This window comes from Mustela putorius, unplaced genomic scaffold, assembly GCF_011764305.1.
Source record: "Mustela putorius furo isolate JIRA1106 unplaced genomic scaffold, ASM1176430v1.1 tig00003834_pilon_pilon_pilon, whole genome shotgun sequence".
Lineage (NCBI taxonomy): Eukaryota > Metazoa > Chordata > Mammalia > Carnivora > Mustelidae > Mustela > Mustela putorius.
This window is the reverse complement of record NW_025421987.1, coordinates 56,443,906-56,461,496: the sequence shown is the minus strand read 5'-3', so window position 1 is coordinate 56,461,496 and position 17,591 is coordinate 56,443,906. Positions and strand designations below refer to the sequence as shown.

The 17,591-nt window shown below is 37.1% G+C and overlaps 1 long non-coding RNA gene across 1 annotated transcript in view; it reads left to right on the top strand.

The window, feature by feature from the left end:
• Positions 1-3,934: 3,934 nt before the first annotated feature.
• LOC101689616 overlaps positions 3,935-17,591 on the top strand; it is a 32,425-nt gene continuing 18,768 nt past the window's right edge. The window contains exon 1 of the long non-coding RNA XR_001179980.2: positions 3,935-4,834. This is a non-coding gene — a long non-coding RNA (uncharacterized LOC101689616). The remainder of the gene's footprint in view (positions 4,835-17,591) is intronic.

Here is a 17,591-nt window from a genome sequence, read left to right as displayed (position 1 = left end):
GTATTATATGGTACCTTTCTTTAGGAAACCCACAAACTAGAGATGGAACATACTACTGAAGTTAAGAGCCAAGAGCTACTGTGACAGAGAACAAAGGGAATGATCAGCTCTACCAGGGAGTGCTCAGAGCAGCCTCACTAGTGTGGCGCCTTCACCTTGTGCGGGGACTGTTTCGTGTTTGCTGGGTGGAACAGAGGCAGGTGGGCGCTGCAGACAGATGCAACATGCCTGAGGCACCTGCTTTGGAAGTACATTTCAGTAGCTGTAGAACATCAGGCTTTCAGGGTGCTGCACAGAGACTAGAAAGGCAGTTTGAGATCTTACATTAAAGGACCTTTTAGTCCTAGTAGAAGAAGTTAAACTCTGTCCCAATGGTAATAGCCAAAAGAGACTCCTCAGATGTAAAACTTCATGGTGTGATTTGTCTGAAAGAGAACAGATTATAAATCCTCTGAAACTAACCTTTCATTCACTAACATTTTAATTAAGGGACACTTTATCCTCCTACCTCAGTCTTTAAAACGTGTACATCCCTGTCTAGTCTGCCCGCTCTGATCTGGCTCTCTATCTCTCTTGCTAAACCCTTCTCATTCTACTCTGCATCGCCTCCTGCAACTTACTTTCCATCCCTCCATCTTCCATGTCCAGATTCAAGCCTCACTATTAGCTCTTGCCTAGATTTCTGAAGCCATCATACCTTGGGATCCCAGACTCTAGTGTCTCTCGTTGACTAATTATTTCCTACAGTAGTGGTGCTATGAAAACTCTGCAAAGAATAAACCAATATGCCAAACACTTTGTCCAGGTACTCTTGGTATAAGAAGGATTTTCTTTCCTTTTAGGAAAACTTTGTTGAGCACCTACTATCTCAGAAGCACTGTGCTGGCACTTTGTTCTCTTATTTTACATTTGTATCTAAGAAAACAATTTACTATTAACACTGAAGCATATCTAAGCAGCATTGGTAAACTGTGCCAGTGCCTCCCTCTCCTGAATTCCCTGCCTCAACTTTAATTTGGTAGGTTAGTCCCGAAACACACGGGATAGGTTAAATCCTTACTGACGGTCACCTGTAGAACCAGAGGACTTGCTCATCGCTGGCACTAACTCAGAGAAAATAAGGTTCCTATTGCCCCAAACAAACCACTGAGTTAGCGCCTTCAAAATGTTGGTACATGGTATAGATCTATCTGAGCCCAGAAGCCACTGAAATTTGTGCCTAACTGTTAAGCTATGGGAGCATTTAGAAATAGCTTCAGGCAGTGCTCTGTTTTTCTGACTTTGATAATAAAACTAATGTCATTACTATAAAACACGGTATAACTCTCTTTCATTTAGACTTATTAAATTAAGAACTCACGCAATGCCTATTATTTGATATAATGGATTTGTTATTGTGCCTATGTACATACCCTTTAGGATCAGAAAAATCCAGAAGCACAAAATGGTAGGTAATAAATCATAATCACCAAATGTTAGAGTGGGGGCCATGTAAGTGAACATCTCCATGGAGCCTCCTGGTCCTGAAAAGCTAAGAAACAAAGTAGCTAGACTGACCCTTTCCCTTCAGGCAGATAAGGAAAGCGACATATCCTGATAGCAAGTGCCATTAGGATATTTGTCAAGTTCAGGATAAAAGCTGTAAAATCATGGCCATTTGGCTAAATTGACTCATAGCTGTATTTCACTTAAACTGCCTAATTTAAGTACACATTTACAATTTGGGAGAACTCACATAGAAATTAAATTTTATGGCTTCTGTTGAAATATAGAAGAGAAGACAGAAAACAAAGCAGGATCAACAATTAACTGGACCTACATAGAAGAGGAACAAATTCTTGAAAAGGTGCTTTGTGTTCCTGCATTTGCATCTCATTTGGGATTCTGTCCCCTAATTCTGCTCCAGGGCCAGGGTAGGGTGAGGAGAGGGAAGGTAGGCATTAGTGTGTCATTCCCATGGGAAAAGGTCTGAAGAGTCAGAATTTTTTATATTAAGATTATAAAAGAATAGGGAATTTCTTGAATACTTGAGTATATAGATTCATACCAGCTAGGTGTAACACCAGTAGTTCTCTTGTTTGAGATTTAAAACAGCTCCTCAATTTCTACTTGTATCTTGTACTTTCATCTTTTAAGGATCAGAAGCATCTGATACATTGACAGATGCAGTGAAGAGTAAGGAGGGAAATATACAGGACATGGATGGTTTTTAATATAGCAATTCAAAGCAATAAATGAAGGAATATCATGGGTGGAAAGGAAAGGGAATAAACAAGTTCATGAGCAAGTGAGAATGAGAGAGAATTCTTAGTGTGAGCCGAAGCTAATACAGAACTGAAAACAGAGGTTTTGCCTTTTCAGGTGTTTGAAGACACCAGGAAACATCACAGCCTAGACTGGAGAGCCTGTAAAAAAGAAGTCTAGAGAAGTTCTCAAACCCATAAAAGAACCTACTTCCCCAAATAGTTAAAGGGTGTTTGCCTTTGGTTAGTCAAACCACTAAAATAAGGAAGTAGGCAGGGTCAAAATTTTCTCTTCTAGGTTCTGAAGAGCCAAATTTTGCTGCTCTGATTCTGAAACAACTGTATTTCCCTGCAGAACACGAAGCTGTGTGTAAATCCACTGATTGCCTAAAGCCATTCCGCAAACGTGTAATAACTCAGTATCTGAGGACAAAGAAACCAGCTGGTTCATAGCATTGCATCTGTACCTTTTATTAACATGGATCCCTGAAACTCATTTGCATAACATTTCTGTTGCCTTGTCCATGAGCAACGCGTAAGATATCTGCAAGGCACTTGATCTAGGGAGGGAACAGTGTGTGAGTTTATTGACTAGAGGCCTGGTGAAGTGTATGTGAGTGAGGGCAGTGGAGAGAAGAGAGGCATTAGTAAATCCAGTTAAGACAGAGATTCTTTAAAACTACTTTTCCCACTTTAAAACTATTTTGGGACATAGAGCCTCAATAGTAGAAATTGTTCTTACATGGAACAAAGTTCTCTGAGAGAAAAAAAAAAGTGCTAAATGCATATCTTGGCAAAAGGTTTTATATTTGAATTTAAATTTTAAGACAAATTTGTTTTTTAGATTGTATAAGCAAGCAATCTCAGAGAAAAAGTCAGAAAATTTTCATTTTGTTTTTATTAAAGCAAAACCCATGGAATATAAATTGATTTACATTCTTGTTATGTTCCCTTGGCTATTACATATTAAAAAATTATAATTAGAAAAGGAATGAAAAATATTCTATAAATCTTTCACATTTACACTGGAAAACCCACAGAAATGTAATGACGTAATCTAGTAGGTCAAAACTGGGAGTCATTTTTTGAGGTGAACTGAAGTGCATGCATTATTGCAACATTAGGAAATAAAACCCATAGATGGCATGAATTTTTTTTTTAGAGTTCTAGGAAAGTGGCATTTTATTCAAACATTCCCTACATAGAGAACTGCCTCACAATTCCATATATAAATCTGTAGTTCAAAGCTTATGAATTTTGCAAAATACGTGCAATATGTACAAACACGTATGTGTATTTGAAAGGGTTACATTACTAAATCCATAGTCAATGAGCTGCTTTAAAAAAGAAGAAGAATTCACTCTATGAATAAAGCCATTTCTTACTATATGCTAAAATCACTTTAAAAATTTCAGAATTTATGAAATCAGCAACATACATTTTACTACCCTTCTGGTCCATCAACTGGAAAAATAAGCAAATTATTCCAAAGATACTATTTGAAAACTATAATATACTTGAAATATCATTGCAAAAAATCTTACTCTCATCAGGGAGTAAAAATTGAATTACCATATTTCAACTTAAAGCTAAATTTTAAAATGTTCCATATCACTCTGTGGAATACATTTTGAAAAACATATTTAGATCTTACTATACTACTTAATTGTTGTTTTTTGCTCTAAATAATCTTCAGCCAAAAGCTTCAACTCCTATAAAACACAGTTAATAACACAGTAACTACAACATGTTTACCGTAACTTACAATCTTCTGAGATGATGTTTCACAACTCCTTCGGCTAGAGCTGGCAAATACGATTTCTGTTACTATTCTATTTTAGCTTTTCGGTAAGTGCCAGCAAACAAAATTATATTCCTTCCCTTTTATGGCTTTCTACAAGGCCCTGGCTTGTAGAGAAGGCATTTGGGAGGTTGCTTAACATTAATGTTAAACAGCTTATATTTTAACTACAGCTATTTCGCAGGTTGGATATATGCATGTTTTGATTCTTTGCCACACATTTTGGTAGTTGGAACTAGTAAATGATCATGCTTTTTTATTTAGTGAAATAAATGGCCTCTTTATACCTCCAGAAACATTAGTTCCTATAAAAAGTTCAGAAATACCAATTGACATGAAAATGAAAGTTCAAGCAGTCAACGTTTTTGTTTATTTTAAATAATTTAGAAGCCAAAAGATAAAATTAGCTCCCTTTGCCAAAATGTAAGGCATTTTAGGCTCTTATGAAAAAAAAAAGTAAACACTTACATGGAAGTCAGCAAACTGCTTAGAAAAAAAAAATGTGAAAGGGTGGTTTTTGTTGGAGGACAGGGTTGCTTGCCATTAAAAATGGTCACTGTTCCAAGAAGCCTGTTTGGCTAACGCCAGAGAGTCTTTATCAGCAAAATAAGAGAAGCACGCTGCGCCTCACACATGTTTCTACACATTTCTTTAAAAAGTCTGAGCAATCTTTAAAACAGGAGTGAAGGGTAGAAGGCAACTGATCAGTCATGCTTGAAATGATTCTCCTGTAATCTCCGTCACTTCTCTGACCACGCCTCCGGGTCCCTGCTGCGGCCATGTGACAAAGGTAAGAAACACAGGAGGCATTCCTCTACAGAATGCCAACAAAAGCTTTGACTCTCTTATGCTCTGGTCAACTATATTGGCATAGTTTAGATATAATCAAAGAAAATGAAAATTGATTGATTTTTATTCTTTTTTTTTAAATTTTTTTAAAATTTTTTATTTTTTATAAACATATATTTTTATCCCCAGGGGTACAGGTCTGTGAATCACCAGGTTTACACACTTCACAGAACCTAGATGTCCATCAACAGATGAATGGATCAAGAAGATGTGTCATATTCATTTATTTTTTTAATTGATTTTGGTGAGAGTCAAAAAGAAGCCAGAGAGGCACTGCGAACAAGTACCCACTCTACTGTCTGCCTTCGTATCATAAGATATTTTGAGGAGTACTTTAAGATTGCAACTCTTAAAGTACTCCTCAAAAATAACTTTGTGTAGAATCTATTTATTGAGCCAACTCAAAACTCTATACTATCAAATACTGTAAACAATTAAAATTCTGGGATAATGAAAACTTTCCTATGTAACCCTGTATCTTACGAGATATAGGAATATTTCCATTTGTTCTCCTTTACTGAAATAGCTGTTTTATTAAAGCTAATAGTGCTCTGATAATAGGATTCTTTTTTAACTAAAGTCTTTTTTTTTTAAATGCATGTTTTATGCTTATACCTGATCGACTATATATTAGATTAGAGCTATTTAATTAGTCTTTGGTCACTGGCCAGTTGGATTTATACGCTCTCTGGAGCTTTTTGTTAGAACTCAATAAATATTTACTAATGATCACTATAATGAAATGTGGAAACACCCACAATATAGTTCTATATAATCAGTGGCTATAGTTAGCCATGATACTTTATGTGTTTTTTTTAAAATTTCTAAAGTTTTAATATAACTAATATATAACAATATGATTGGAAAAAAACTGACAAATCTTTTAAAGCATATTCTTTCCCATTCACAAAAACAAAACACCTAATATAATTTTATTATGCTTTGATATTAAAAATCATATTAACCTTTCAGAACACAGAGATTCATATAAGGGCTATTATGGGCCTAAGAAATCATCTAGTTCAACTGTCTTTGCAGATTAAAAAACTGAGAGTCGCTGAATGAAAAATTGCCTGGATTCACATAGCAGGTGTGAACAAAGAGTCCATAGAGCAATTGGACTATAATAAAATAATAAAAAAATTACAATCTAAAATCTGAAATTTTCTTTCAGTTAGTATATAAACCTCTATCCATCTATCATTTGTATTAGTTTGTGTAAGATTAGGAACTGGTATTTCCCTTTATGAAAAAATACTTTTTATATCATAGAAATATAAAGACACAAAAGTCATCTGTACTCTCAGTTGCCTCAACAGGTATTAATAGAAGCTGATTGCCTTCCAAAGAATAACAAAAATGGTATGTCAGTGAACATTTTCATAATAACAAAATATAACATGAATTTACAAAACTATTTCTGAGTCACTGAATGATACTGAATTTTTGATATTTTAATTAATCATTCTGTTGCCAAATCCATAGCTGTACACTCTATACTTTTTCCAAATTACTAAGTAAACAATTATGAGATTGGACATGCATTCTACCATGTCTTTTCCCATTAGTCCTATTTTTCAAGCAATGGTAACTTAAATAGATATTTATATTGTGGCTTCTTTCATGGGGGGATTATAAACAAACAGATTAGAAGGCAGGGCTAGCTATATGATAAACACTACTCAGCCATTAAAAACTATGTTATTAAATCATAATGGCCAGGGGAAAGAATATGATAAAATTTCAAGTGAAATAAACCACAGGAACTCAATTATAAACACACACACATACAGACACATACAGGGTGAATACAAATCTGTAAGAAAATATTTGAGAATATTAACAACGCAGGCTTTTATCCTGGGTTGCAGGATTTTGGAGGATTTTTCCTTTTAAAAATAAATGTCTGTATTTTTAGTATATGCTACAATTAGCACATTTACTTTTATGATCAGGACAGATTAAAACCAATTTTGTAGAAATATACACATAAAAACTAAATTGTGGAATATGAGTATGCATGTGCAATTCCAGGCTGCTTAAACTTTGCATTCAGATGGCATCTTTTCTCCAGAGATTGTTACAATCTCGGCTGGTGTGTATTTTCTAAGGAGGTAATGAGACAAAAGGCATTTTTGCTCACTGGAAGATTAGAAGCACTGCAAAGCGGAAGAGACCAGCAGAACAGGAAACAAAAGTAAAAGAGTTAAGATAAGAGACTGCTGAGAAAAACAAGAGAGCTGCGAAGGAGTAGTAAAAACAGTTTCTGAGTGTTTGGGCTTATAATATCACTCAGAGAAAAGCAAAAGAAACCAGTATTTCTGTAAACTCTGAAAGATGGCAGGATTGATGCCTCTGTCACCTGGTTCTCAGCTGTGTCACTTGGTTTGATTATTCTATATAAATTAGATATGATTAGCCTCACCCTGGGTATGCCACTCAGAAAAACAGAGTGACAGCAAGTAATGAAACCAGGCTGTACACTGAGGTTAGCCGGCCCTAAAACTTCTGCCCTTTGCATTTCACAGGACTTTCTCCACAGTAATTTCCATGACATAACTAAACATACAGTCTCTCTGTTAGGATCTTCTGTCTTTGAGGATGGTAGTGGCTGTGTTATTTGTAAGAAAAAAAGGGGAGTTTGGTCATTTAGTTGCAGGTAGACCCGAAACTATAGAGGCAGACCTCTCAGAATTCTCAACTCTCCAGCTGAGGGAAAGGCAGTGATAGAATAAAAAACAAAATGTTCATCAGAGGAAAAGAGGACACAGTTCCCAGATCTCACATTTACTAAATATGTGACATCTGGCATGTTTCGTAAACTTTCTGAGTCTCAGAGTTATCGCTAAAATGTTTTAATAATACCACCTTACCGTGGTTGTAGGATAAATGAAAAAAACATTCAAGGGTACCTGGAGGAGATCACAGCACACACTAGGCTTCCAATAAATGTCGGTTCCCTTTTCCTTGCGACTGAGCCGTTGGCCACACATTACAAGGAGCTACTCATTGTCTCGGACTTTGATTAGTTGTTCCTGAGCTTCCAAGAGCAGGTGGTGCCCATCCTTAGATTCCTAAGTCTGTGTAACTATTTTTTAAAAAGTCCCTCTTGTTGAGATGTTTCACTGTGATTTTAGTCTTACCATTTTCTCATTTTCTCCATGAACTTCAGTTGTCTGCTATCAAAATACAGAGACCAAATTTAATGAAGTAATAATCAAGTTTGTCTTGAGAGTACTTAGAATCTCGGTAGTGTATAGAAGGACCCTAAAAGATCTAGGAGTTCAAGAAGCCAACAGGATGAATGAGGCTGATATCCTTTTAGTCGAGCTAGAGCAGCACTCATTACTTTCTTTCCCACGTGAATGTTTCAGAGAGGGTGTTATTTCTCTCCTGCGGGCTCCCTTACTTTCTATTGTGGCCACTTCCTACCTTTATTTTCCTTCCATGGCCCTGATTGCATTCAAACCCCTCTTTCAATGGTCTCCTTAGGAAAGGAAGGGTCACTCGAAGATTTGTTATTAATTCTTGGGCCCCACCCCAGACCGACTGAATCAGAAACTCTGCAAATGGCGCCCTGCAATCTGTGTTTGAACAGGTCATTCAGGATTACTTGCCACCATTTTGAGAGTCTGAACTAATGCTAGCCCTCAGCTTGCTTGACAATAACCCAACTCCTAAACCCCTACAGATCCAGCTTTTGTTTATAGTGATGTTTGACATCATTGCTTCGGTCAGGGCTTTTCAACAACCTTGTAATGTTTCAAGTTAGCCAATGGAGGGAGAGTTCATTTTTGCAATAATCTCGGAAAACTGACGCGCAAAGCGTGTCTTTATGCCTTTAAGACCTTCCCCTTAATCCGTTCCCTGTTCACCAAACCCTTAAGATTTCCAGAGCACATAACAACTTTTAAACATTAACAATTTAATCTCCTCTTTTGTTAGGAAGCTGTGACTCCCTTTAAAGATTAAAAAAATAAAAGGCAAACAAAAACAAAAGCCAAACCTAACCAAAACAACCAAAACAAACAGAAACCCCTAAAACCGAATCCTTAAAGTAACAGAGAATTTAAGCAGTATGTAAATGCCTAAGACCACTGATGGGTATGGGTATGCCTATATCACACAGGCATATTCGACGCCCACCACTTTTTGGTTTACAGAGCAGAATTTTGTCTCCTCTATACCTCTTTGTAACACCAACACAAAGAGCAAGTGCGGCCAAGCTTCTTCAACTGCCAACATGACTTGTCAATATGAAATAAATATAAATATGCTCCTAAAACAATAGAAAAGGAGAAGAGGGCTAAATTTCGTTTAGAATAATATTGGTAAATGTTGCTTTGTTCCACTGGGTTTTGTTTCTCTTCCACAGTTTTTTTCCAAGTCAGGGAAAATCCTGCTCAAAAATCCTACGAGCTTCTTTAAGACATGGGAAACAGTAGTCCAACTGTGGAGTAAAAGCAGTCAGACACTAAATTGCCTCACCTTGTCCAAAGATTGATGGTCCTATCATTGATGCTGGTGCTTGTTAAAATATCTGAGTTTTATTTATCCCACTTGGTAAAATTCCTTTCAACAAATTTTCTGCTTTATCTAACCACAACTATTTCTTCTAAGGTCAAGCAGATCTTACATCTTCTGTGCCTCATTGTTTTTACCAGAAACCAAGGGGGGATTTAGAAACATTTCACAAAATTTTTATGTATAAATTAACAACGATTTAATGGAAAAAAGTAAGCTCAATGCAATTACTACCATTTAGAGAATTTCTTTGCAGAAGGATATCTATTCTTCATCTCTCTGCTCACTAGCTTGTAGCAGAGCCAATCTTTTCCCTCCAGAGCTATGAGAAGATATTTAGGAATATTGTTTATATTAACTGTGGTATCTATTTTGCTTTATTCAAACCTCAGAATCTATCAGCTGCTTAGTGTGAGAAGCAAAATATTTATTGTTACTTATAAGGTGAGACCAACCAAATGTTTAATATTCTCCCAAATAATTATCAAAGTAGAAGACTGAACATTAGTTTTGGGCAACATTATCGTATTATTCTTTGTACCATCCTACTTGGCACAGTTCTTATCACATTATAGACAATTAATATGTGTTGAAATCATAAGTGAAAAATCACTAATATACATTGCCTTGATTAATAATTTGGGTGGTTTGAAAGAAAGTCTCAAAATGGATGAAAGATCTGAAGCAGGCTGTGATTCATCTTCATAGATTAACTAGTAGGAGTTTAAAAACTGAACAGCAACAAAAAAATAACCCTATTAGGAATGACGTCTGAGTCATAAGCCCGGTAATAGAAGCCTTGAGTTTTAAAGCATGTGTTGTAATCATTAAATTTCAACAATCCTTTTACTATCATCCAACTTCACGTGCCATGTTCAGTAGCAATATGTCAAGATGCGAAATGCCAGCCTGTCATGGATAGTACAGAGATATAATTCCTCTTCCACATTAATCTAGCATTTTGTTTCCTTTTAGCAGAGGTAGTGGCTGCACCTTTGCCTTACATCAACACTCGAAAGCACTATAATAAATATGTTTGAGAGATGCTGATTGAACACACAACATTTTTTGTGTATTTTAAAAATGGCTTTTTGGGTTTCTGTTTCATACATCTAGTTTAAATAAAAAGTCTTTTCCAAGAACTGACATATTTTATTTTTATAGTTTATTATTGGGTCCTGAATTTTTTTGGGGGGGGTGGGATTTTTTTTTTTCCCCCTGCTTAAACTTCCATGTCAGAATGTCTTTGGATGCTTCTGCATAATATGAATCCCTAGTAGATGATAGTTTTCTTCATAATTCATTTAAAGTTACCCCCAAAGTGACAGTATGAAGGATTTTGCCTCTCTTTGCAGTTCTGTAAGTTAAAATGACTAAAAATGAAACTTTTGTATGTGGTTATTGTAGACTGAACTTACACATGTTTCTCAACTTAAGTTCCTTATTTTAGGCAAATGTACTACAGCTAATAGTTTCTCTATTAATTCAACTAGGGGCTAGAAAAAAGGAAAATGCTCGTTTTAAAAAGTGCTTCTCAAGACTGACATGTAAGATGACTAAATTCACTCTATTAGAAAAATGTCAAATCTTCATATTTGTTTCCACATTTCCTACCCAAACCCTCTCCCTCCATCTGCATTCGTGCCTTAACGTTTTAAAAAATCGGCCCCTGAGACAATCACCTCTTCAAAAAACTCCACTCCAATAAGCGCATAATTTGCTTAGAAGCATTTGTGCTTCAACCACTACTCTGTTTTTTATTTTCTTATATTCCTCTAAACAAAGTTACTGGATTAAAAAATATCCAACAACAATCCTCATTACCTATAGTTACACTCAAAACTCCTCCATTAGGGTCTCAGGCTGTTCCATAATATGGCCCCACCCACCTCCCCAAGGGCTTCATTCCCTCTACTTCCTACCATAAATCAAGCCCACTCTGCAGCCAAAGTGGGCTCTTTGTTGTTTTCCGATGATAACTTGTAGTCTTGTTCAAACTTTTTTATTTAAATTTTCTCCCTCTCGGTTTATAATCTCTACCTCTGCCAGGATTGATATTTAACAGGTACTGATTTAACAAATACCTGCTAAGTGTGACCACGTTCCTGGCCCAAGCTAGGAAGGAGGATGATGCCAGTGAACAACTGAAGAAGAGCTTAGAGTAAATAAAAGTCATCAAATTAAATATAAGTTAAACATTTGTGACAGATGCTTAGAAGGAAAGATCCAGAAAGCCATGAGAGCAAGCAGGGGGACCTAATTTAAATCTGGGGATTTCTCAACTGGTAATACTGTGAGATCTAAAGTAAGAGGCAGGATTAGCCAAGCAAAGATTAGGTGGAAATTGGTTCAGTCAGAAGGAACAGTGCTTTCATCTGCACTGAAGAACTTCTGAAAGTGACAAGTGTGGCCATTGCATACCGCAAGAGAGGGAATTGCACCTAGAGAGTCACTCTTGCTGAGGAGCAAACACAGATATGCTCCTCCGCTCCCTCTTCTAATCGAAGCAGCAGACACATTTTAGGTAATTAGCTATCTTTGATATCCTTGACTTACGGATTTGGACATGTCTTTTATCCCCTACTAGATTTTAAGCTCTTTGAAGGCAAGAACTTTTTCTTATTCAGATCTTGTCTTCTGTATCATTTGGCACAATGCCCAGTAGGTAACTAGCACAAGTCCTGCTTCCTGAGTGCAGAACGTGTGCAACCATACAGGGGCCTGAACTTAGAAAGACTCACTCTTGTTTTAATGCGTTGCTGTCACCATCTTCAATTTCCTTAATATTTTTTTGAACATAAGGCCCCAGACTTTGATTTTTCACTGAAACCCCCAATTTAGGTAGCCAGTGTTGAATGAATAGAAACTCTGAGTGAATGAGTGATTCAAGGATTAAAGAGATCTAACTGGGACAATACCATAGGGCATTTCTCTCTTCTAGAGTCTACCTTATTCCAGGAACATCATATGATTCTCAGTTATGGGATGGATGGCTAAGGAATGGGCGGTTTTCCTTGAGGAGAAGTTTAGTCTTCTAGTGTACTGTTTCTTAAATACTAAGTTGAGTTTCATATTGACTTATTTAGATATTCCCAGAACCCTCTTCACTGAAGTGCATTCAGTTATCAAGGATTCATGACTGAACAACATTGAGTGAAACTGGACCTTCTGGGGCTGAACCTTGTGACTCTGGGGACCCGAAAAGCTAGTTTAGTTCTTACTCTAGACAAGTACAGTGCTGACAAGTATTTGTGAGAACCTGGGATAAATACTGAGTTATTTACTGACTTACTTTTCCCCACTGAGGAGCCCCTTAGAGAATTCAGAAGGATTTTTAGCTCATCCACTGGCTCACCAAGCTATAGTCCACACTTATTACTGAGCTTCCATAGGACAGGCTGAATTCTCACTATCTGTCTAGTCAATGATCCACAGATTATGGCCTCCTGCGTGCAGATGACAACTTAAACTACCGAAGCTCAAGAGTTTTATAGTTAGTTAAAGCAATGAGTCCAAAAGGTGCCTGCAGAGTAAATGGGACTTAAACATACCTGTCGATTCACCACCCAATGATACAGTGTGCAGATTCCAAGTTTATTTTACGTAAGCCTTTTAAGGACCTTGGTGGACAATCTCATGCATGCACTGAGTGTGGGCTTACGTTCTCTCTCTCTTAAATGAATAATAAAAGAAAACTCTTCATTAGTAATTACTACAGTGCTTTATCATCTTTCGGAAGAGCTAAGAACAGACTGGAAAATTAGTGATTAAAAATATTGTTTTGAAAGAAGGTGAAATTTGAACCTATGTAACCAAGCAGGACTGAATAAATCCAGGATTATGTCTCCTGGGTGATTGCTTAGAGACACGGAGTTATCCACTTGCTGAGGGATTGCATTCACGTTGTAATGGTGCAATGTAGCAAACCTATATTATTATTATTTTTAAATAAATAATTATTAAATTATTATTATTAATTAAATTATCAATTATTTTAAAATAAGTAATTATTTAAAAATAATAAGTAATTTAATTATTAAATAATTCCATTTATCTAATTGAATAAATAATTTATTTGAGAGAGAGCTTGAGAAGGGAGAGGAAGAGGGAAAGCATCTCAAGCAGACTGTACATGTTAAGTGTGGAGCCAGACCTGGGGCTTGATCCCATGACCCAAAGATCACAGCCTGAGCCAAAGCCAAGATTTGGATGCTTACCTGATTGAACCATCCAGCTGCCCTGATGAACCTATATTACTTATGAACAAAATATCATCCCCCAATGTTTTATTTTCTGACCACGCTCAGAGAATCCTCCTTGGTAGTCTACTCATACACCGTAGATATTTTGTGGCACCTCTTAATCTTCCTGTACTACTTTTTTTTTTTTTTTAAAGATTTTATTTATTTATTTGACAGACAGAGATCACAAGTAGGCAGAGGGGCAGGCAGAGAGATAAGAGGAAGCGGGCTCCCTGCTGAGCAGAAAGCCCAATGCGGGGCTGGATCCTAGGACCCTAAGACCATGACCCTAGGACCCTGAGACCATAACCCGAGCCGAAGGCAGAGGCTTTAACCCATTGTGCCATCCAGGCGCCCCCTTCCTGTACTACTTTTTACCATTTTATTTCTTTCTTGCTAGCTGAAAGTTCTCAAGAGCAGGGACCACTTTGCAAGTGTAGACATACTCTTGATATTTTTATCCACAGCTCCTGGTAGATAATAAAAATCTTATGAAATTAATAATGAAAGAATGCATGGGTCATTCTTCTTTTAAATTATACTATGGCTCTCTGTATCTCCTTAGCCCTGACACCTAACTAGCAAGCCTATGAAAGGCAGTCTGAACTGATGGGAAATTTATACCAGGCCTAGAAGTTGTAAAGACGTAGGAGAATGTGCCCATGTGGAATGGTGGAGTGAACTCTGGAAAGCAGACTGATTTCTGTCCTGGAGGCTAGACTATCTGGCTCATGTGGCAGGGGGAGGCAGAGTTTCAGGAGAGCATACAGCACAGGACTGCTTTGATGCCTCTGCTCACTGTGAACCACATCCTCCCCCGTGGGGTGACGTTCTCTCTGAAGTGCCTGGCTTGTGCTTTAACATCTGAAAGGAGGCACTCCTTTTTAACTTCCGCCCCCAAAAACTGAGCCTGGAGAGGGCATGGCGGAGAACAATTAGAGCCCCTATCAAACAGTTCTTTGTCAGATGATAGAAACATCTGATTTAATGAAAGGGATTAGGAAGGATTCATTTCCACTCTTACATTTCAAATTTACTACCTTCTGTGGGGCAGAGTGCCAACACATTCATTTATAGGGAGATAAATATTTCACAGGTGTGTATAAAAGGCATCTTGTAAAGTATGTTTTTTATAAACAAGATCAATCTAGATTGGGCTCTGCTTCTCTTCTGATTCTTTAAGAGCCAGAATTAGTTCTTTAAAAAAAAGTTTCTATACACACATGCATTATGTATATGTGTGTGTGTGTGTATATATATATATATATATATATAATCTACACATAAAGTAACCAAATTAACTAGAAAACTTTAATCTGTGAGTCTGATCAAGTCTATTGTCTGGATGCTAATTGAGGACCAATTTCAAAAGTCAGGATAGAAGAATTTCAACAAAATCGTGATAATTTTTATAGCTCGCTCTTTCCCCCTAATATGGCTACAGAAAGTTTTTTTTTCCAAGTATTTCCTTTTTATTTTAAGTTGTATACATTTTCTCTCAACATAATTTCTGGTAGCAACATAAAATGCAATCTTATTTATTTATTGACAATTTTTAAAGTAATTTTTAATTTTAATTTTCCTCAGATTATTTTAAATTTGTTTTATTTTTTATTTTTTTAAAGATTTTATTTATTTGTTTGACAGACAGAGATCACAAGTAGGCAGAGAGGCAGGCAGAGAGAGAGGAGGAAGCAGGCTCCCCTGCTGAGCAGAGAGACCGATGTGGGGCTCGATCCCAGAACCCTGAGATCATGACCTGAGCCAAAGGCAGAGGCCTTAACCCACTAAGCCACCCAGGCGCACCTATTTTAAATTTATTTTAAATTGTCCTTTTCTTTTTGTAATTGGTATTTTTAAGGGACTTGTGGTAAACACTGCTGTTCCCTACTCCCACTCCTTCCATGTCCACACAGAAGCATGGTTTTATTGAGATATCAGGAGATTACCCTGTCCACCAAAGGAAGGTAAATACTGGTTAACTTAAGACATCTATTCATCTTTCCAGTAATAGAAAAGGAGCTGACCGTGTGATGTGACTCCAGCCAAGGGAAGGCCTGTCACAAGGCACCTGGGAAAATTGTTATAACCATGAATAAGAGGTACCAGGAAAAGACATGGCCTTTTGTAGTCCTTTTTGAGTATGTGTGTGTGGTAGGGGGAGGGGGATGCAGTTTTGGGGCTGGTGTAGCCAATTTGCAATTAGGTGGAAGCAATAAGCCCGAGGACAAAGCTGAGGAATTAGAAAGAAAAGATGGACGGATCCTGGGTCAATGAGAAAATCTATGTGAGTCACTGTATCGTCTTATGTTTAAGCCACTTTCAGTAGCATCCTCTGTTACTTTCATTGAAAGCATGTTAACATATATTTACCATCTTGGGAGGCTCATGGTTTTTGTTGAGAGTGAGGCTGCAAGTCAGAAGCAGAAGGTGTTATTTAATTCAGTATCTTCTACTGAATGTGTGGACTCAGCCAATTAAGATGAAGGCCATGTTAGGCTGAGGCTGAAACTTCACCATTCCAAACATCTGTATTTCCAAAAATATTTCAGTGTTTTAAAATTACATATTCATAGGGTTAAGCCACTGTAGTCTTACCCTTAGAACATCATTCACATTTTGAAAGCTTCCTTTCTCTGTCTTTCTTTCTTTTCCCAGTAGATTATTATAAAGTGAATCTGCAGTGTTTCAATCCATTATAATATTGAGACCACAAAATCACCATGGTGTGATGGCTGACAAATTGATCAAAAAGACGTAGGTTTTGGGGAACTTCACACAATCCTGGACATTTTGTCAGTCCTTGCTTATACAGAAAATGCAACTGATAGTTGCATATCAATGATCTGCTGAGAATATCGTCAAGAGAATCAATAAAAGGATTATTGGGTAGAACATCTGGAGAAAAAATTCCTCAGAATATCAAAATTTAAAAAAATATTATAAACTACTTTGTTAATTTCTTTTTTAAAAGATTTGTCTTTATTTTAGAGAAAGATAGAAAGGGAGGGGCAGAGGGAGAGGGAAAGAATCTCAAGCAGACTCCCTGCTGAATGTGGAACCTGACATTGGACTCGGTTTCATGACCCTGAGATCATGAATGACTTGAGCAGAAACCAAGAGTCGGACACTTAACTGACTGAGCCACCCAGCGCCCCTCAATTTCTTTGTTAATGCTTAATTTCTCTCTTCAACATCATTATAAATAATTCTATCCCAGGAATTCTCCTACTGGAATATCACATTTTATTGGTATGTGACATTTTTTTTTTTTTGTGGTTTCTTGGTGTCTATGGCTCAAGTTAATAAAAATAGAAAAATTAACTTCATATGCTTGATTTTTAAACCATGCTTCATTGAAATCTGCCTGTACTTTCTAGTATTTTTCATAGGAAATCTGTGAAGAGTATATTAAACAGAACTCCAAATCAAAGGACCCTAAAAGGGAGTTTAATTGTGTTGTCTCTACTACAGGTTGATCTTACTGTGGGGCAGGCCATGGCTGCCAGCAGGTCTGGGTTCACATCCTGGGACCTTGCTAAGCCACAAATCTTACAGTGACTAAAATGTTCCAGAGCAGAAGGTGGTGTGCCCTGCTGTCATCCCTGGGTGAATAGCAGCTTTACCAGCTGCACGTGGAGTGGGAGGAGGAGTAATGCCCCACAGCGTGGATCCCGTTACCAGAAAAGGATGGCAGAGAGTCTGAATAAGACAACACATGTCCTCTACACAGGGGATATTTACGGCAGTGTGCTGAGCTTCCCAAACTAATTTGCCCGGAAACTCTTTCCACTTAGAACATCTGTTACCATTTCTGGGAAGTAAATTCTTGATTTAACACTTTGAAGAATTAGAGTATGTGGAACATTTCAATACAGATTGACTCCCCGGACCTTCATAACAATCCTACTGGATTTGTCAGCCAGGTATAAC